The sequence below is a fragment of the Sciurus vulgaris genome (assembly GCF_902686455.1).
Source record: "Sciurus vulgaris genome assembly, chromosome: 14".
NCBI lineage: Eukaryota > Metazoa > Chordata > Mammalia > Rodentia > Sciuridae > Sciurus > Sciurus vulgaris.
In genome coordinates, this window is record NC_136475.1 from 13,179,745 (window position 1) to 13,201,622 (window position 21,878).

At 44.4% G+C, this 21,878-nt stretch overlaps 1 pseudogene across 1 annotated transcript; it reads left to right on the plus strand.

Moving 5' to 3' along the window:
* The first annotated feature begins 7,163 nt into the window (after positions 1-7,163).
* LOC306644418 (protein FAM228B-like) lies at positions 7,164-7,890 on the plus strand (annotated as a pseudogene). Its single transcript has one exon. The product of its transcript is annotated as a protein FAM228B-like (transcript).
* The last annotated feature ends 13,988 nt before the right edge of the window (positions 7,891-21,878 follow it).

The window sequence follows — 21,878 nt, forward strand, 5'->3', positions numbered from 1 at the left end:
AGGGACCCTGGCGAAGGGAGCAATTTCTTCTCTCTGGGAGTGAGGCAGAGCTATCCCAGAGAGGTGGCACTTAGGGCATTACAAGAAGAAGAAAAGTGGTTTGTGGGGGCTGGCAGCGAGCTGCTGCCAATCCACAGAATGAAGGCCCCTCTCCTGGTGAGGCTGCATGCTCAGCCATCTTTATTTTTTGGTACTGGGGATTGAACTCAGGGGCACTCGACCACTGAGCCACATCCCCAGCCCTATTTTGTATCTTATTTGGAGACAGGGTCTCCCTGAGTTGCTTAGGGCCTCACTTTTGCCAAGACTGGCTTTGAGCTCGTGATCCTCCTCCTTCAGCCTCCCCAGCCACTGAGATTACAGCCATGCACCTCCGCACCCGGCTCAACATTAGTCTTACAGAGCAAATGGTGGTCTTTCACAGGGAAGCACCCCATCCAACTTTGGATGGACTTTGGATGTGAGTGGCAACACCCTGCAGTGTGGGACATGAGCTGACATGGAGGACAGGAGAGTCCTGGGCATTTATGGAGAAGCAGATGAGGGAGGACAGAGGCAGGCTTGGGCCTGCTTTATTGGGAGTGTCTGTGGATGACCTCCCTGCAATTTTACTTCTTTAGGTGTGACTTAGGAATGAGCAAATCAAACTCCTAAATTTGAGGAGGCTGGAATGAGGATAGCACCTGGGCAGTGCCATGTGTAAAGGACACGGTTATCAGTGTGAGGACCTGTCCTACCCATGGGCCTCCCCTGCCCCTTGGCCCAGCTGCAGGCCGCCTGGCCAGGGCAATGGCAGGCCTGAAAGCAGCATCACTGAGCTACATGCTGAGGTCCTCTCTGGGCAGCACAGCACCACGTGAGGTCAGTACCACGGTTGCCACTCTTTACCACGCACGGCGACGCTGGCTCGGCTCACACCGGAGCCAGCCGGGGCTGGCTCGGCTCACACCGGAGCCAGCCGGGAAGCTGACTCCAAACCCAGATCAGCCGGACAGTTCCACATTCAAACTCGTCCTCTGTGTGCGCACACCGCTGATGCTTCCTGGGAGCCCGCCACTGGAGAAGGGATTCTGACTTTTTGCCCCTCGAGGCATCTGGACGTGGCAGGACAAGAGACCCTGTCGAGAGCTAAAACTGCAGTCTCCAGTGCCATTCCTGTAGAAAGGCCACTGCTGGGCCTGTCAGCACCACTGGCAGTCACTAGCAGCAAGTCCCCTGGGATAGTCTCAGGCACACGTGGCATTCCGCAGAGGGCAGGGGGTCAGTTATAGAAGGCAGCATGGGAAGAGCCCAGAACCCGCTACGAGTCCCAGGCACCCGTCCCACACACTCCTGGTCCTTGAGCCAGCAAGTCCCTTGGTGCCTGACAGTAGTAGAAATAGCAAGAACCCAGACTCGTGCCACCAAGGGACACATTAAGGCTTTGCAGAAAAGGATAAAAGTTATGTTAATGCAGAACTGGATCTTAGACTGACCCTGAAAATAGAAAACTTCTCCATTCCAACTGCATTGCCATGTTATTACTGCAAACCAAGGGAACCTGCAGTCTGACAGAAGAAAACAGGTGTATGTATGTTTTGCAGGGAGACAGAAACAAGCCTGGGTCCTTTGCCAGGGCAGGATCCATCAAGCCAGGGCTTGTTAGACTGTCCTTTACTCTCAAGGACAGCCTTGGGGACCTGTGCTCATTTAAAAAATGAGTTTCTTGGCAGTCCTTTCTCCCTGGTTTCTCCCTGGATATTCTACCTGCAGGATCATTGAGCCAGGCTCTCTCTCACTGGCCTCTGGGTTCATCAAAAGCATCTCTTGGTCCTTTGTAGCTCCTGGTGGGCACAGTCCCTATCTTGTCCCATCCAATGGATCCAGTTGGTCCTGTTCTTCCTGGACACTGTTCTCCTAGCTCATTGAACACAGCGATTCACGATAAAGGAACCATTCACTAGCTATGGCTTTGTGAGTCCCTTCCAGACATTTCAACCGTACTTTGTCCGTCAAATTTCCATCCTGGCTACCTTCATGCCTTCAGCATGGGAAGTCTGGGAAAAAATTGGTTGTTATAATCCTTTCATGAGAGACATATTTATCAATGTCCACATCCTGACCTGGGTTCCCAGAGGCGGTGGAGTAGATGGCCACTGACTTCTCACCCCTTGGGGCGCTGCTCTCTCTGACACTTATTAATCCTGGTTTTGCTCTTTCATTGAAACCGGATGGGCCCCTAACGGTCCCCCCAATACATATACCCACATACCACACACATACACACCATGGGATTTTGTTCCAAATTCAGTGTTAAACTGAGGTCTGCTCCTAATAAGGGAGACAGCAGTGGGGAGCATGGTGGAGCACAGTGTCGGACACCGTCAGAAGTCTGTTCAAGCTTCTAGAAGGTGGTCAGACTAACTCTCCCCCAAGAAACTCTCTCCTTGAATTCAGTCTTGAAAGATGAGTAGGAGCTTTATCAGGTGGGAAATAACTTTATAAGAACATGTGTGTACACGCACTGAAGAAAAGTAATAAGTAAATAATAGTTACTATGCAATAAGGTTAGTAATAAGTGATCCCACATTTCAGTGGCTTATAAATGCAAGCATTCATTCCTCACTCCTGGGTCCATGGTCAGCTGGGGCTTTGCTGGACTCAGCTGGTCTGGGTTCCAGACTGTGGACTAGATTCAGCCAGGTTCCCCATGTCTGCATACTCAGGAATCGGTACTTACTTGCAGTATGCTCAGATGGAAGAGAAATGAGCAGAAACCCCCAGTGCATCCTGAGGGTTTGGCTCAGAACGAGCACACGGTCCCTTCTGTCCCCATTCCCTTGGCGTCAGTAGGTTGGCAGGTTGGCATCAGTGCAGGTGGCCCACTTCACCCACAGTGATCATGGTGAGGGCGGGAGAGACCATGAGCCAGTGATGAACAGTCCTGCAGCAGAGACCCAGTCAGTGGTGGGAGGTCTGAGGGAGTGTGTCAGGTGCACAGCGGTGGGTTTCGGAGCAGGGAAATGGGAGGTGGGTGACAGGTCGTGAGTTGGGAGAAAGAGTGGGGGACTGACTCTTGGAGGGCATGGCCTCCTTATCCTGTATGCACTGACACGACACTCAGGGAAAGAACTGGCTTGGCCTGTGGCTTCCCCTGCCACCGCTGCTGTTCAGCTCCAGGGCACGGAGGAATGGAATGGCTGAGTGGAAACTTCTGCCTGCTGCCAGGGACAAGCAGAAGCCTTTGGGGACAGGTCCAGGCTCATTGCCAGTGTCACCCTGAGTATGCGTGTGTCAACACGTACACTTAGCTTTGACTAACCAGGCTCGTGAGGGTAACTGAGCACTCTGAGAACCTCTGAGTACCTACAGGGTGACAGCTTTAACGCTCAGGACTCTTGCCACAAAAATAAGCCATCAACCAGAAAGAAATCGCAGAAAGAATCTGAAATACTGAGATTCAAACCCAGCACCTCTAATCTCTAGTATGTTGCTTAATTTGAGGCTCAGTTTCCATATCTATTAAGGTTTTATTGAATCCTCATGCTTCAGAGAGTTTGCAAGACTCAAATGAAGTAATGCATGTAAACACTTCAAATCATTAAATAAATATCAGTGACATTTTATGCAAGCTGCTTGTTTATTATTCTGTATGTTTATATAAACATATTAAAATTTAATGTAGCTGAAGCAAAAGGAATAGCCACTCATTTGACAAACTGAACACCATGCAGGCTGTCCCCAACTTGCAGTAGGTTTGACTTACAATTTTTTGACTTTTGATGGTGCAGAAGTGATACACATGTAGACGAAACCATGCTGTTGTTTTTTGTTTTGTTTTATTTTTGGTATCGAGGATTGAACCCAGGGGCACTTAACCACTGAGCCACATCCCCAGTCATTTTTGTATTTTATTTAGAAACAGAGTTTCACTAAGTTTCTTAGGACCTAAGTTGCTGAGGCTGGTTTTGAACTCCTGATCCTCCTGCCTCAGCCTCCTGAGCCGCTGGGATTGCAGGTGTGCGCCACCTCGCCCAGCCAGAACCATGCTTTGAATTGTAAATTTGGATCAGTTACGGGCTGGCACCACTCCATCCTCACCTGATGCTGGGTAGCAGCAGTGAGCCAGGGCTCCCAATCTGCCCCGCGGATCACGGGGGAGCAAGACTCTGCGCAGCGTTGCTGAGCTGGGAGGTCCAGGAGGCAGGTGTGGTACGTATCATCAATTCATTTTCAATTTACCATAGTTGACCTCCCAGTGGGTTTCTCAGGACGTGACCTCACGGCGAGTCCAGGAGCATCAGTGTTTTGGGGTGGACCCTGGTACTCGCAAGGGTGTGGGTGGAGCCAGAGAAATACGTGGCTCTTCAATGCCTATTAGAGATGGAGAGAGGAACTTCGCCTCTTACCAGATCCTGTACCCAGGCCAAGGCACCAAGAGAAAGCACCAGCGACCAGGCACCCACGGGATGAGGACATAATGAAACTGCCGAACAGCTTCTGCTCTGTGACATCCTGGGGACTCACCCTGAAGGCTCCCTTTGGAGCCAGATGACACTCAGTATTTACTCTTCCATTCACTTGAGAAATCGGCGACTTGGGAAGACCCTTAACTGCTTTGACAGTAAATCAGACAAAGGGAAAAGCGGAAAGGAAGCAAAGCGGGCGAGAGATCAGTGAGTGCCTTCGAAGTGCTGAAACCCCGGGAGGTGCTCATTTCAAGCAAAAATAATCCCGGGAAACAAGACACCCTGAAGTGGGATTTGTTTGTGTATTTCGTATCTGACAACAGACAGAGCCCCAGGAGCAGGCGCCAGGGGCAGGCCCAGCAGGCAGGCAGTTCTGGACCTACTAATAGCAGAGGTCCCCAGGGGCTTCTTTCCGAGGCCAGACGTGGGCCAGAAGCCAACTTTGTAAAAACCCAATAAAAATCGGCTGAGTCTTGCTGGCAGACGTCGTGCTTTATCCGTGAGGTCTGACAGACCCCACGGGGGCTGCAGGGGAGACTCAAAGAGCTCATCTCAGGGAGGCGGCCTGGAAGAAGTTCTGAGAAGCTCTGGCCACTTAAAAATGTAAAATACGGTGACTGCAATTATCTTAGCAGAATAGGAAGAGGGGGTTTCCAGCGTTTGTATTTTGATGTCTTAATGGATTTCACTGAGTAGACAGATACACCTGAGCGCAGGCCAATGGCCAATTTCCAGCAAATGGTGAATTTTCAGCAAAGCCTGAGGTATGCTAAGCATGAAGGGTCTTTATATTTAGCGGAGTCTAGACTGCACAAAATTACCATGGTAAATAGGCTTGCTTTTTATAGGCCCAAAGGAATAGATATTTATCCGATTTCCACAAAAGGATACTGGGCACCAGACATTAATGTATGCATTCACATACATAAAATGAGACGTGTGTTAAAAGAAAAGGAATGGGTGAAGTTACAAAGGTTTGGGCTGAGTTCTGGCTCATCTCAACAGATCCCCATTCTCTAACATTAAGGTCAGATTTTACATGTGGGACCAGGATATAGCCAGGTGCCACATAATGATATTTTAGTCTCGGAGATGCATTTATGACAATGGTCCTGAAAGAGTCCCTCGCCTGATGATGTCACAGCCCTCTGACTTCCGTGTAAGTGCATTCTGATGTTCCCACGACAAAAGACCCGCCTAACAACACATTTCTCAGAACAGAGTCCATCATTAAGCAACATGTGACTTCTATCCAACAAGACCCAACAATTCAGTAAAGATGACTGAGTCTAACCAGCTGTGGCTTTGGAGGATTCTGGAATATTTCAGGAGAACCACGGTATTGATTTCCCCACAAAGAAAAGTATTTTTGGATACAAAATAAGCAAACCCATCACAATCATCATCAATCATCATCATCATCATCATCCACAGAAAGCATAACTATCATAAAGAGCCCCAAGACCAAGATCGTATGAGAGGGAAGAGATGAACCCGTGCCATAGAATCTAGGTAGGGAGTGAATGTGTCAGGAAGCCTGAATTTAAAGACATCAGAAAACAGTAGCTACCCGTGCCAGGCTGGTGTCCAAGGGACCTGATAAGCGACCTTTGACTTGGGTGTCCTGGAGGAAGGCGGGTCTCAGCAACCTTTTGTTCCTTCCCTTACATTCCCCCTCCCTCTTGGCTCTTCTTGTTCCCTTGTGTCCTCTGTATCATGTCTTCTTGTATCAAATGTGTTCTAATTATAAAAAGGATACTGTGTATTGTGATGTTATCCTCATATACAATAACTTATACTAAAGTGACAATATTACTAAAATAGACCACGTAATTATGTTCTTCTCATACCTACACTATGAGGCTGGAAAAATGTTCTCCTTGCCTCAGAAGTGTGTCTTTTCCATAGACTAAATGTCCATCAAGCCCTGTAAGATAGGGAAACACTTCCCAAAGTCAGAGGGGTGACTTCCCCACTTTTTCTTAACTTTCCAGACATGTTCACTTAGTTATTGGATAAGATGATCTCATAATGGTTTCCATGGTGCTCTCACCATTGTGATCCAACCCAAAGCTTCGTCTGTAGTCAATGGCAAGAAGCTCATGGGCTCTACTCCAGGCAAGTTAGGCTGCCTGGGGATTTGCACAATGGTGGCTGCTTTGGTCAAGGGGAAACATTAGCACCCAGGACACTTGAGAAAGTGAACAGAGGATTATGGGTCATGGGTAGTGATAGGAAGGAGCCTGCCTGTCCACTTCCATTTTCACCATTTCAAACTCTGGGAATTAAAGGTGATTATGCAGAAAGAGGATTGAAAAATAATGGTATTGTGAATAGAAGTATTAACAGTGGGGGGCTGAGGTGCAGGGACACTGGATGAGGCCACAGGTCTGAGTGGGCAGCTCTCAGGCCTTGGGCCCAGCGCTGTGCTGCAGAGCCGAAGGCCCTGCCGACCGGCTGGGGCCACCCCTTGCAAGCGGTGGGCGCGGAGCCCAGGGCTGGCTGGAGGCCTCACCCGCCCACGCCCCGGGTGCAGGAGTGGGTGCGTGGATCTGCAGCCTGCGCAAACCCACAGCCCGGAAGGCAGATGCAAGCCCTTCGGAGGCGTGCGTCTCCCAGAGCTGAGGACTCATTTTGCCCAAAAGCCCCAGTTTTCCTCCTCTAAGCAGCTCAGCCTGGGCTTCGGTAGCCTGAAAGTTGCAGTTCTCCCCACGAATGACTACAAAAGTTTTTCTCGGGTCTCTGTCACTTGTGACTACAGTGAAAAACGTAGGCAGCCATGATCTGGTCACTGGCACATCCCAGAGTGAAGAGCTCAAAAGAATGGTTGGAACCACAGCGGCTTGCCTCGGTGGAGGCCTTAGCTAAAGAAGATACTGCTGCAGCTACCCAATCCAGATTATGTAGAGAAAAGTATGAAATTCAGGAACTTGATAAGTATTTACAACATCACGACTTCTTAAATACAAGAAGAAAAGAGATATTATATAAAAGACGGGTTGACCATGTGGCAGATCCTCTCCAGAAGAAAATTATTGGCAAAGTTTATTCACATAAGAAGATTTAAAAAAGGAGACAAGAGGAATTAGTTTTTTAAAAAAAACATGTAAGTAAAAAGGGAAATGCATTTATAGAACATTCTGATCCAAAAGAATATGATCCTTTTTATATGAGCAAAGAAGATCCTAATTTCCTGAAGGTTACCACCCCACCATTTTGTGACTCTTTGAAAAAAGCACAGTATGATAAGGTTGATGAAAAAAGAAATCTTCTTCAGTGTGAGACCGGCAAAATATATACAATGAAAGAATTTAAAAAGATTGAGAAGGTCCAGTCCAGATTCCCAAGAATTTCTACTTCAAGGCACTTTATGACTCCAAATGAGTGACTTAAACTGCCTACAAGATACATAGAAAGTGAATTTTGTAAAAGGAGCAGGTAATGGCTAATATACTAGAAATTAAGAACAAAAAAAGAAAAAAGATATTAACAATGGATCTGAAGTAATGCAATAATGCAGAAACTATGTAATGAAGAAATAGGAAACACAAACCAGGGTACTTCAGAAGTAGTCTGCAGGTGTTAATGGACATGAGAGATTTACTGTCTTCCTTTCTTTCTGTTGTTAGCTCCCAGGTAACCTCAGAGGTTGGTGGGGGTTAGTAGTAGTAGGGAGTCCAGGGCTAACCAAGGCAGGTGGGTGGGGTCCTGCTGCAGGAAAATCCACCTCACTTTAGGTTATATGCTAAGAATAAAAGCGAGACAGAAGCAGACAGGCCCTTACAGGTTCTCAGCGAGCTTCAAATTCTCTGAAACTCTGAAATTAGATAAGGCTCTCAGACCTTTCTGGACTAAGATAGCATCCTATGGACTTCAAGTTATTTCTACAAACAAGTTTACAAATAAAATTCTGGTGCACAGGCAAAAATAACAAGGTACACAAGAAACAAGACAATAGGGAAGTAGACCTACGGGGGCTCCAGATTTTGGCATTACCAGACATGAACTTGAGCCTCCAGATTTTGACATTACCAGACATGAACTTGAGCCTCCAGATTTTGACATTACCAGACATGAACTTTAAAATAGTGTTTACCATGTCCGTGAGTGAAAGCAAGACTGGGAATTTCAGCAGAAAAGGCAAAGTATAAAAAAGTAAATTCTAGAAGGCATTTATAGAGAGCCAAACTTAGTAACCAGAGTTTTGTGAAATAATAATTATGCTTGAGTAACTAGAATTTAATAGCAAAATGGATACAGCTGAGGACAGAATGAAAATACAGAAGAGATAAAAACCATACAGGATAAAGAAAGTCTTATATACATGGAATTGAGGGTCCCAGAAGAAGAGGAGTGAGAAAATAAGGCAGAAGGAATATTTAAAGTGGTAATGATAAAGACTTTTCAAAAGCGGTGAAAGCCACAAATGCAAGAAATCCTATGACTCACAGCTATAAAGAAACAGTAACTCATATCAATCAAGTCTAAAATAACTGCTGAAGAGAAACAAAGAGAAAAATTTAAAAGAAAACAGAAGAACAGATGAGAATGCTATTTAGACTTTTTTTTTTTTAAAAAAGGCATAAACAGAACCCCCAAACAATGGAATAACACAGTTAGTGTAATTTTTAAAAACTAAAACTTGGAGTTTATACCCAGTGAAAATATCCTTGAAGAATGAAGCTATATTTTCAGTCAAACTAAGCTGAAATTATTTGCAACCAGTGGTCCTGCATTAAAGGACCATTAACTGTGTCCTACAAGTCCAAATTAAGGACTCCCAGTGAAAGTTTGAAAATGCAAGAAGCAATAAAGAGCAATAAAGTGTGGGTAACTGAATAAATACTGACTGCATAAAGTAATATTTTGATGATAAAAGTACAGAAAGCCTTAGATGACAGCAGTGACATATGATTTATATGTAAAGAAATAATATTAAAGGACCTTAAAATCGCTGTACTTTCTGGGCAAAGAGAGTGTTAATATTAGTTTGATAGTCAAGCACACATGCTGTGATGTCTAAATTAGCCACTAAATTAAAACAGTTCAAGCCAGGTGTGATGGTGCATGCCTGTAATCCAGGCAGGAGGATGGCAAGTTCAAAGCCAGCCTCAGCAACTTAGCATGACCCTGTCTCTAAATAAAAAGGGCTGGGGATGTGGCTCAGCAGTCAAGTGCCCCTGAGTTCAAACCTTGATTCCAAAAAATAAAAATAAAAAATATAAAGCAGTTTAAAAGACACAGTCTAGAGATATAATTTATAACTTGAGGATCAGAGTTAATAAAATTTTATTGTATTAGAAGTGTTATGGTACAGCCACTCTGGAAAGCAGTATGGAGATTTCTAAGAAAACTTGGAATGGACCCACCTTTTGACCCAGTTATCCCACTCCTCGGTTTATACCCAAAGGACCTAAAATCAGCATACTACATTGACACAGTCACTTCAATGTTTATAGCAGCTCAGTTCACAATAGCTAGATTGTGGAACCAAACTCGATGCCCTTCAACAGATGAATGGATAAAGAAACTGTGGTATATATACACAATGGAATACTATTCAGCCATAAAGAAGAATAATATTATGGCATTTGCAAATAAATGGATGGAATTGGAGAATATCATGCTAAGTGAAATAAGCCAAGCCCAAAAAACCAAAGGCCGAATGTTTTCCCTGATAAGTGGAGGATGATATATAATGGGGGTGGAGGTGGGGAATGAGAGAATAATGGGGGAACTTTAGAATATGTAGAAGAAAATGAGAGGAGGGGTATGAAAAATGGTGGAATAAGACAGACATCATTGCCCTATGTACGTGTATGATGACATGAATGGTATGACTCTACATCGTGCACAACCATAGGAATGAAATTATGTACCCCATTTGTGTACAATGAATCAAAATGCAGTCTGTAAAAAATTAAAAGCTAAATAAAAATAATTTTAAAAATATAAGTAGATTTTAACTGCTCCTGTCACACATAGAAAAGTATGTGAGATGATACTTTGTTTCACTGTAATATCACTTTACATATGTAAACATAAAATATACATAACTAAATTTATTTTTCATTTATTTTTATTTATTTTATCTTTATTTATTTGGTACCAGAGATTGAACCCCTGGGGGCTAAGCCACTGAGCCACATCCTAGACCTTTGTTAAATTTTATTTAGAGACAGGGTCTCACTAAGTTGTCCAGGGCCTTGCTGAGTTGCTGAGGTTGGCCTTGAACTTGTGATCTTCCTGCCTCAGCCTCTGGAGCTTCTGGGATTACAGGCATGAGCCGTGGTACCTGGCTGAAGTTATTTTTCTAATGAGGAAAGAAGGATAGTGTCTAAATACATAGAGGTGAGAAGAGAATCATAAAAAATAACCACTCCACAAGAAGACAAGAAATAAGAGAAAGGGGTTCGTATAAGAGCCCTGCAAGTAGTGAGCTCTTCAGAAGACGGAGATTGAAACAGAGCACTTCCCAACACCCACCATCCTGGGAGAAGTCCCGTAGGTGCGTTTGCCTCTAGATGTGGCCTCACCAGTACCCTGGGGCTCTTGGACCAAGGGCTTCATCCAAAACTGACTTTAGCAAAGAACTCGAAGATGATTTGATCAGGAATGGACCGACTTGCCTATGACCACCCCCGACAATTTTTTTTATTTTTAATCAATTTTAAGTCGATGGGTATGCTTTCTAAACTTCAGTCCATGAATGTTGACTGTGCAGGTCTGAATTGTAGCCTCATCCTTGCCACTGATCTTTTGCCTCTGTCTGACACCTGGTCAACAACACCAGCCTCATGTGGCCAGAATCCTCTGAGTGGTGGAGGGAAGGGAACACAGCTTGAGGACGCTGGTGTTTGTGGGTTCTAAGGAAGAGTCAGGGGCGTGGGTGAGATGCCTTCAGCCCCTTGGGGCAGACTCTCAAGGGCAAGCACGCTGACCTCTTCCACTCCTCACCCCCTTCCTTTACGAACAAGCACAATTGGATTAAGGGAAAGGTCAGCCAGGCTGCTTTCCTGGGGCAGTGACTTTAATGCAGCAGCACTGTATTCACAGGAAGAGCATGTGGAGGAGAAGATGGGTCCCTGTCGTGGTCTAACTTGACTCTCTGCCGTGGGAGGGTGCGAGGAATATGCTGATAAGCCACCTGGGGCGATGACAGGAGTTAGAAGGTGGGAAGACACATTTGAAAGGGCACATCAAGAAGCTTCAAATGGCCTTCACCACTTTCTAAGGCGGTGGGGTCTGGCCAGTTCATTCCAGGATTTTGTTTTTCTGGAAAGAATGTGCTGTTTTGGCACCAGAGTTGAATTATTTAGAGCAATAAAAGAGAGGCAAGGGGCTTTCTCTGTCTCCCTCTCTGATTCTATCCCCAATAAAACTCATTCTACCTTCTAAATACACATTCTATTCATATTCAAATGATATTGGTTTGAAGCAATTACTGATCTTCCATATCTGGATCAGGATTTATATATCTGTGAATATCCACCCTATCTTAATCCAATTTCTGTTGCAATACCTGCATACCAGAGACTAGGTGATTTATAAAGAAAAGAGGTTTATCCGGCTCATGGTTCTGGAGACTGGAATGTCCAAGAGCATGGCAGCAAAACTTAGGGCCTTCATACTGCATGGTGACATATCAGAGGGCATCGCATGACTAGACAGAGAGAGCAAGCATGCAACTCAGGTCTCTGAGTCTTTCTGCACCTTTCAAGGGCTCCACCTTCAACATCATGGACATGTGACTTTGGGGATTAAGTTTCCAACACAGAAACTTTTGGGGGACACGTGCAAACCGTAGCACATCTGAACATTGCATTAAATTTTAGTTCAGTTAGTTTAATAAAGATCATCTTATAAATATGTATTTTCAAAAAAGTCAAGGAGATAGTCATTGGTGATAAAATGAATTCACTGACTCAACGTACTTTTCTCCCATTTCCAGCTAATCGTAAGTGTGCTCAGAAGAGGGAACTAAGTGGTACACAACGCACGCAAATCGAGTAAGAAGTTCAGGTTCCCCAGGACCGGCGCCTGAGCTGAGGCTGCTGGTAGGAGGGATCTGGTGAGGGACAGCTCTCCAGTGAGACCTGTAAGACTGTGAGAAGCAGGAGAGCGTCGGGGGCAGCTGATACAGGTGTGGGTTTAGCTGACGTCCACCCTCAGCTGCCTCCTATAGGAAGCAGGAGTGTGAATGGCAATCACAAACCAGTCATCCCTTGTGACTTGGAGTCCAGTAACTGTCAGTCTCCAGTTGAGGGCAATTCCAGCCAAAGGGCAAAGCCTCCCAGATGTTCCAGGGCTAGGCAGGTCCCACTGCCCAAGCGCGACTATCATGGGAAGAGTTACCTCTGAGCCATTCGCAGTCAGTACCCACAGCAGCCACGGGTGAGTGCACCTGGCAGTAAAAGGGATCTGGCCAGGGTGCCCTCAGACTCTACTTCAGATGCCAGGAACCTACCCCTGCTCTAGAAATCACTTAGCATCCGTTTTGTACAGAGAGAAACAAAAACTATCTTCTCTCCTAGCTCCACCTTCCCGACATCCAGATTCAGCACCTCATTTGTAGATCTCAGTTTCTTTTTTTTAGTGGGGGCGGGGATGCTGGGGATCGAACCCAGGGCCTTGTGCTTGCAAGGCAAGCACTCCACCGACTGAGCTATCTCCCCAGCTCCATGGAGCGCACTTTCTTACTTGAAATAAACACAACACCAAAGACACTGTAACAACATTGAAACTCATAACTAAGAGGAAACCAATGTGTCTGCAGGGGAAACCCTCTGATGTGATTATATTTAAAATATAAAGTTGAAGTGATTATATTTAAAATGTAAAGTAAGCGAGGACAAGTAGGAAACAAACATGAACCCATTAAGAGTAGGTAAGCTAAAGGATGGTATGAAGTGACCTTGAAAGAAAGCATTCTGTGCACGGGGGCGCAGGCCTGTAATCCCAGCGGCTCAGGAGGCTGAGGCAGGAGGATAGCAAGTTCAAAGTCAACCTCAGCAAAGGTGAGATGCTAAGCAACTCAGTGAGACCCTGTTTCTAAATAAAATACAAAATAGGGCTGGGGATGTGGTTCAGGGGTCAAGTGCCCCTGAGTTCAATCCCTGGCCCTGCCACCCCCTACCCCCACTAAAGACAAGAATGTTGGGAGTAGCATAAAATGCTGTTTGCTCTCGTTCTATCTTAAGATGTAGGCTTGGAACACTATTTAACTTCTCTGTACCTTAGTTTCCTCTTATGAAAAATGGTGATGATACTATCTCAAAGAACTTCCAGGAAGATTAAGTGAATAACAGGTGTAGCACTTAGTGGAATCTAATAAAATTGAAGTCAAAGAAGCCGGGAACTAAAGGGTGGTTATTGGGACAGGGCACTGGGGAAGGGGAAGGAACGGGAGTGGGAATCAAAGTGTTCAAGGTTTCAGAGAGACAGGAGGAATAGGTTTGAGAGGGATTGCACAGCAGGGTGACCATTTTAAAATATGTAATAAGTTACTCATTGATAACTATTTTAAAATAAGAAAGGAAGCTTTCAAATATCTAATTATAAAAACTCATTAGGCAATTGAGGTGATAGATGCGCTAATTTGCTTGATTTAATCATGGTACATTATATACATGTATCAAAACATCACATTGTAACTCATAAACGCAAGCAATTATGGTTTGTCAATCAAAATCAACCCATTAATTACCATAAAGCACTAAGAACAATGCCTGACACCTAATAAGGATTGAGCCGTTGTAATTATTAGCTATTATCGGCACACCGTTAGTTGCTGGGCCATTTTTCATTCATCTCCCATAATACATTGCTTTCTTCTTTGACTAGAAGCTTGTAATAGACGACCTCTAACATCCTTCAACTTTCAGATTATATACATTCTTTAATGGCCTCTGCCTACAGATTGTGTCTGTCATGATAGATTGTTCCTAATTTGATCCCCCAAGATATCCAGCATAGGCCTGGATACAAGGCAGGTACTCATCAAATAGCTGTTAGCCTATTTATCACTAACGTTCATGTGTCAATCGAGAACTGAAAAGGGTAAGTAGCCAGGCATGGTGGCCCAGGCCTATAATCCCAGCAGCTCAGGAGCCTGAGGCAGGAGGATCGACAGTTCAAAGCCAGCCTCAATGAGGCCCTAAGCAACTTAGTGAGACCCTGTTTCTAAATAAGATATAAAAAAGACTGCAGTGTAGCTCCGTGGTTAAGTGCCCCTGGGTTCAATCCCTAGTCCAAAAAGGAAAAGGATAGGCTGGGGTAAGTAGAAAACTGACCATCGAAGTAATTAATTAGAAATAACTACTATCTGGGCCAGGAAAATCTTTCACGAGGGTACCAGTCTGCTTTACATGAATTATACCATTTAATCATCTAACAAATTCCAGGGTTAAATATAACTCTCCCCATTTGTCAATTAATGAAATTGAAGCTCACACAGGTGAGGGAATTTGTCCAAATGCTCACAGCTGGTGAGAAGTGAGATGATGATAAGCCCATGGTGTTACTCAGTTGATACTCTATCAATTTATAACGTGGCACAGCCAGGCAGATAGGTAGTCTCAAATAAAAAGAAATCGGAGTCTTAGGAAAATCACTGTTATGTTAGCAAAAATTCACAATGGGAGGGGCGGCTTGGGAAGAATAGAGTTACTTTAGATTAGGTACAAGGGAGTGAAGGGAGGGGAGCGGGTATGGAGATGGGAAGTATAGTACAATGAATCAGACATAATTACCCCATGTACCCATAACTATAGGACCGGTGAGATTCTGCATCATGTCTAACCAGAACTATACTCCATTATATATGATGTATCACAGTACATTCTACTGTCAAGTATAACTAATTAAAACAAATAAAAATTTAAAAAAATTAAACCTGTTGTGGGCACAACTTGAGAACAGACCAATCACCACTGAGAAGTCCCAATTTGAGGGTCTTGATTAGCTGGCCAGCTGACTGCCTCACACAAGGCCCAAAAATGGCCATTGGGAGAACAGCGCAAAGCGTAGGGTTGCAGGGGTTTTCGTACCATAAGAAAAGCATGTTGGTACATCAATCATAAGTGGCTGTTCCAATGATTCCAATTACGATCTAACATCATGAGATCTAAAATCCTAAGCAGAAGGGGAAGTGGGTCAAAACGACCTTAGTTGAGTACAAGTGAAAGAATGGGTACTAACATCTAGACAATCATCCTCTGACAGGGTACCTTGTCCAAGAAAAATAGGAACCAAGAAGGGAACACTTTTACATTACGTAGGAATTGCCATTTTGTGTTGCCAAACATGCTAAGCAACTGTTGTTGGGTACAGAGGTGGGGTGTTCCCACAGGAGAAGCATTTCCTACATGACATGGAGTCTCAGGGTAAAATGGAGTCTGTTTGGTCATTGCCCATATAGCCTGGCCCATAACAAAACGGATGTCTGAGAGTTCCGGTGTCTCCTTTCCAGCTGCTAATGCACATGGGGACATGGTAGGTTCTGTCACACATCCCGGGCAGGGCTTGAAGCGGTGAACCTGAACTTGTTGGCTCTTGCGGAGGAGGGTGGGTGCTAGGGGATTCCAGCTGTGGTACCGCGACTTCAGAGATCCGGAATAGGCTGTGAAAACATGAGCCGAGGAGATCAGAAGGTGTCCTGTTAACAGGCTAATGGTACTTGAAACCTCAGCAAAGAACAGCAGGTCACAAACTACGTTAGCACACTGTGCGAAGACACCTGTAAGAGGAGAACGATCCCAAGGAAAGGGCAGGCCTCCGGTTTTCACAGACTGCACCCTCGGGGCCTCGCTAATTGCTAGTTCTTTGGTTGCCGTGGATCCCCAACAGGAAACATGGGCTCTCTGCAGGTGAAGGCTGTCTTTGATGCTCCCTTGTCACTCGACTGGGCACATGGACATTCATCATCTGTTTTCCAGCTGTTTGACTCTGGTGTGGAATAATAGCTCAGACCCTCCCTGGGACACCTTGCCCTAGTTAGAGCTTCTGGCTCTGCAGTGAGCAGCAGTGGCAATTCAATGCTGAGAATTCAAGACAACACAATTTGGGGTCCGTTCAGGTCAGAATCATGCCTGCTAGATTTTAGTAACTGGTGAGCAGGGAGCCGGCATGGTGGTGGTGTGACTTGTGTCTTTCATAGTTTCTATGATAAGATAGTTCGTGGTGTTAGTTCCATTAGGCTTTCTCGTAGCTGGCTCCCGTTCCCATCTTTTAATTTTAATTTTTAGTTCTGGGCTCTCAGATTCTATGGTCTTCCCCAATTCCCTAAACCACAGGAAGATGGAGGCGACCTCTTCCAGTGGATTTCACATTATAGACCATGGGACCTCTTGTGCTATAAACAGGTCTCCTATTTCCAAGCAAAGTGGACACAGACATTTCTAGTGTCTCTGCTGCTTGAAGGACTTCTGACTGAATTCTGACTGAATTTTGACTCACAGATCCTTAAGGACCCAAGTGACACCTACTGGACTGAGCACTTCCCAGATGGTCTCATCTCAGTACCAGGCCAGCCCTATCACAACTGTGTTGTCCACCCACGTGTCAGATGAGGCAACCTGGAGGGGAGTGAATGGTGTGCTCAGGTTTCTGGGTCAGCGGGTGGCAGTGCTGGGCACTTTGCAAGCCCAGGTCTCTCCTCCCCACAGTGTTCTTTGGACAATTTGGAAAGGGCTTCTGCTGTCTTCCCAGATACCAGGTTTGCTCTTCTGTTTCTAGTTCCAAACTCTCAGGAGTACAAAATTGACAAGAAAATGCCTCCCAGGACCAGAGCCCAGCTATTTCCAGTGCTGTTCTGTTAGCCAGGCTGACATTGGCAAGAGCATCCGCACACGTCATCTTGCTGGGACAATGGTGAAGCAGACAGCTCCTGAGCTCTTCTGGGATCCTCGTGAACCTGCTTACATCATTTACTTTCTGTGTGGTCTTCATATGATACTAATTTCTCTTTTCACATGCAAAACAATTTTCTATGAAAATAACCTTTTTGCTACTAAACAGACTTTTTAAAAAATTTTTTTATTTGTTCTTCCTAGTTATACATGGCAGTAAAATGTATTTTGACATATACATACAGGGAGTATAACTTCCCATTTTTGTGATTGTACATGATGTGAAGTTACGCTGGTTGTGTATTTATATATGAACATAGGAAGCTATGTCCAATTCATCCTTCGGTCTTTCCATTCCCATCCCCCCTCCCTTCCCTCCACTGTGCCCTGTCCAATTCAGTGAATCTCCGCTTTTCCTTCCCCTGCCTGTCCCCACCTATTGTGAGTCAGCATCCACATGTCAGAGAGAATGCTTGGCCGTTGGTTTCTTGAGATTGACTTATTTCACTTAGCATGATAGTCCCCAGTTCCTTCCATTTACTGGCAAATGCCATAATTTCATTCTTCTTTAAGGATGAGTAATATTCCATTGTATATATATATATATATATATATATACCACATTTTCTTTAGCCAGTCATCTGTTGATGGGCACCTACGTTGGTTCTATAGCTTAGCTATTGGGAATTGAGCTCCTATACACATTGATGTGGTGGCATCAATATTATATGCATAAGCATTCTTAATGTAAGAATTATTTTGTTTCATCATCTCATTGCTGTGTGCTCATGCATCAGCCCTTTTCCTTGCTTATCTAGACCTCTAAATGGAGCAACGGGATCATTTGCTCTGGGATCTTGCAGTGGGTCATGAAAATACCCTATTTGTATTTGAGGATGTTTATCCCTTGGCTGGGAAGGGGTGTGCAGGAGTGAACCATAATTAGGCTACTAAGCTTCAAAAAAATGTTGCTATTTATTTGAGATTTATTCTTAGAGACATTATTCCTCAGGAAGAAAGCTTAGGTGGGGGTGATGTGTGCATGTGTGTGCTATATAAAGTGAGAGGTGGGAGGAAGCTTCAGAGACATGCGAGCGGTTGACAAATGGTTATGCTGGGCCTCCTGATGTTTCCAATATTCTGTCAAGTTGCCCTCCAGATACGTTCTTCTTGTGTTTTGCCTGAACAACATTAACAGGAAATGGGTGGGAAGGAAGCAGCAGAGGAAAGAAGGAAGTGGAGTTGGAAGACAGGGACTCCAAGGTCACATGTTTGAATGTCCACTCCTGTCTGAAAGCTCTCTGGCTGGACCGGGGATTAGGTATCATAATGGTGGCAAGAGTAGTTCATAAGTATTCTGGAGGCTTATTCCAGAAAACTCCAGAGGAAGATTTTAAAGATGTAAGTGATTTCCAGGAGATTCATTTACTTCTGAAACTAAAGTGCAGGTCTGAGACCCTCCAGGGAAACATTCCTACTGACCCAGTGACTTTTGAGGCTTCAAGGATGGAAGTGTGAAAAAGACCCTGTCTCCAAGCAGACATAAAGATAAACAGGGTCTTTGAGAGCTGTGTGTGTGTGTGTGTGTGTGTGTGTGTGTGTGTGTGTGTGTGTGTGTGAGAGAGAGAGAGAGAGAGAGAGACAGAGAGAGAGAGAGAGAGAGAGAGAGAGAGAATAGGCCCTTGGAGCTGATGTTTTCTCCGTACATAAGCTGTAGGTCAAGATTTCCTCACTCCAGTGAAAGCTCTGACTGTGTGCTGGATAATTTAGACAAGAAGATGAGTGAGAGGAGGTGGGGGCATAAATACAGGGCTGTGGGCTCAGGCAGAGCCTCTTTGGCCCTTCTCACATCCCTGCATCCAAGATGGTAGCCGGGAATCTCATGCCTGAGGAGAGACCCTGAAAACTAGCTCCCTGCCTGACTCCAAAGTAGATGGTTGTCAGATATTGATCAAAACTGCCAGTTGGATCCTTACTCACCATTTCTGATCATTAAACTGGAGGGTACTTGGAACTCGGAGCACAGAGAGTGCAGACAGATGGCCTCAGACTTGCTCAAAATATCTTCCCCAGGGCCCCTCATTAGGTAGCAGGCTGCCCTTTCCAAGAATGTGTTTATCAAAAAGGCGACTGGAAACTTTGCTTTCCCGAGAACTCTGTTAACGTGCAACTTGAGATAGCCACACATGCCTCTATTTGGAGAAGGGAGCTAACTATTTATAATAACAACGACTGGAATCATCACCTCTCCTCCAGGGCCTGCCCTGCACAAAGGGTTAGGACACCTTTGTTTGCCCTTCCACACATGTGAGCTGAGCAGCTCAGACTAAGAAGACTCAATCTAATGAATCCCAGGGAGGCAACTCCACTATCCCTCCCCTCCTGGGGAATCCAGCCATGCAAATTCCTGGTGCTTTCAGGATCTTCCTACCCCTAGAGGGGAGTTAATGAACTTGGCCGACTCCTGCAAGATGTTGGCAGAACACAAGAGAACCACAAAGATGATTCTTCACTGGAATCTAAAAACTTCCAAATGAGGATTCCGTGGAGTATTTATATTTTCTGGTACAGGAAATGGGGTCTCACACATATTAAAACAATGGAAGCAAGGAGAGATGCGGATGGTCCACCAGTTTTGATTTGGAAGTTCTGATCTCAGTGGAGCATCTGATTTTTCATGATCAAGCCTGAGTTTCTGAAATAGTACCAGAGAAAATAAAATAACTTATCCTAAAACATAAAGTTATTAAGAAACTGCACCAGTCAGTCCCTGGGATTGCCAAAATGTATAACCACAAAAGTGCTTAAGGGTTTTTATTTGTGGACTTCACTTCCTTGAGTAGAATCTGAAATCCTTAAAAAGTTCCTAATCTCTGCGCATGTGGCCCGTGCACAATGCCCTCCGTGGACCTGGATCTGAAGGGGCTTCACACGCAGCTCATCACCTCTGAAGAACCCTCAGCAAAGCTGTCCAGTGAGATCTCCCAGGAGCCAGCTGCCAGCGGAGAGTCCGAAGAGTGAGGATTTGTGAAAGCAACACCCCAGATAGCAGGCAATAAAAAGCCACTGCCTGTCTCAGGGGAGAGGTCAGCATTGATATCATTACAATCAGCATTGCCTCTTAAAATAGGAAGAGCACAGTGTTTTCAGCAGATCCTAGGAAGAGCTGGTCTTGCCGCAATCCAAATGTAAGAGTGTGAAAACTCACTTTTCTGAGCAAGGACTCAGATTTAAAACCTGAGCTGTTTCTTCTTTCTGAAGTCACCGATATTGAAGGTCATTTTCTCATCCTCGGAAGATGCTTTAGAAGCCAGGCTGAGGACTAAGCATTGTTTGAGAACATGAGTTTGAGAGTCAGGTAAAAGGAGGTTTGAATTCCAATCCTGGCACTCAATAGAATTCAACATTTTGCTTCACCTTCCTGAACTTTGATTTTCTCACCTGCGAAACAAGAAAACTACACCACAAAATTGAAAAGATCAAACAAGACAATCCATACCAAAAAATGCAAAGATTTCACAGGATGCTCAGCATTCAGTAAGCACCGTATTACCCTGTCCCATCTGGGAATAAGCCTTCCCATCCAGATCAGCTCTGCCCTCTCTTCAGGTCCAGAACTCATTTTTAAGGTTCCCTCCCACCCCATTTCCCACTCTATACCTCTTTTCCACAATAACGAACAGGCTTTCTTTCAAGATGACCTCTGGACATAGCGATTAAAATGTCGTACAAGGGACTGAGGAAATAGCTTAGTGGTAGGGTGCTTACCAAGTGTCCTGGCCCTACGTTTGGTTCCCAGCACTGAAAAATGTAAAAAAATTCTAAAAATGAAAAAAAATTAAAGAAAAAAAATGTTAGACAAAATTTAACCAGGAGTGGGGCTTGGGACTCAGCGGGAGAGCACTTGCTAGCATGTGTGAGGCACTGGGTTCCATCCTCAGCACCACAAAAAATATCAACAAAGTTATTGTGTTCATCCACAACCAATTTTTTTTATTTTAAAATATTTAACCAGAAAGATATATATTTTTAGAGCCTCATCTTAGAAATTTGTGCTTCCAACATTAGAAAGTGGACATTTTGACTCTTAAAATACTTTTCCAATGTAGTATAGGACACTTAATACTCAAACTTGAATTAAATGAATCAAATATAGAACTTGTTTTTCTTTTTAAAGGCAATTTTGGCTTATTTGAAATGAGTAATAGTTGCTTGTTGTGTAAGGAATAAAGGTGATTTACCCAAGGCTTCTGAAACTGTAAAGCTTATGAATGTATAGCTAAGCACCAAGGATGGAAAAAATATCTCTAACATGAAAGGCAACAAGCTAACCATACCATAAAGAGAACCAGGTCATGAGAAACAGAAAGTGTGGAAGTAGAAAGACATTTTAAATAACTAAAATAATTAAGGGAAGATATTGTATTCATGAAACCATTTAATTTTAAAAGAAAGTGTTCAAAGACCACCATAGATCTCTAAAACATAAATAAAATTTTGACAGTGGAAATAAAAATTCAGTTTAGATGGGTGACAAATTAGATCTAAAACACAGACTAGAATACAAAAAGGAGGAAAAATA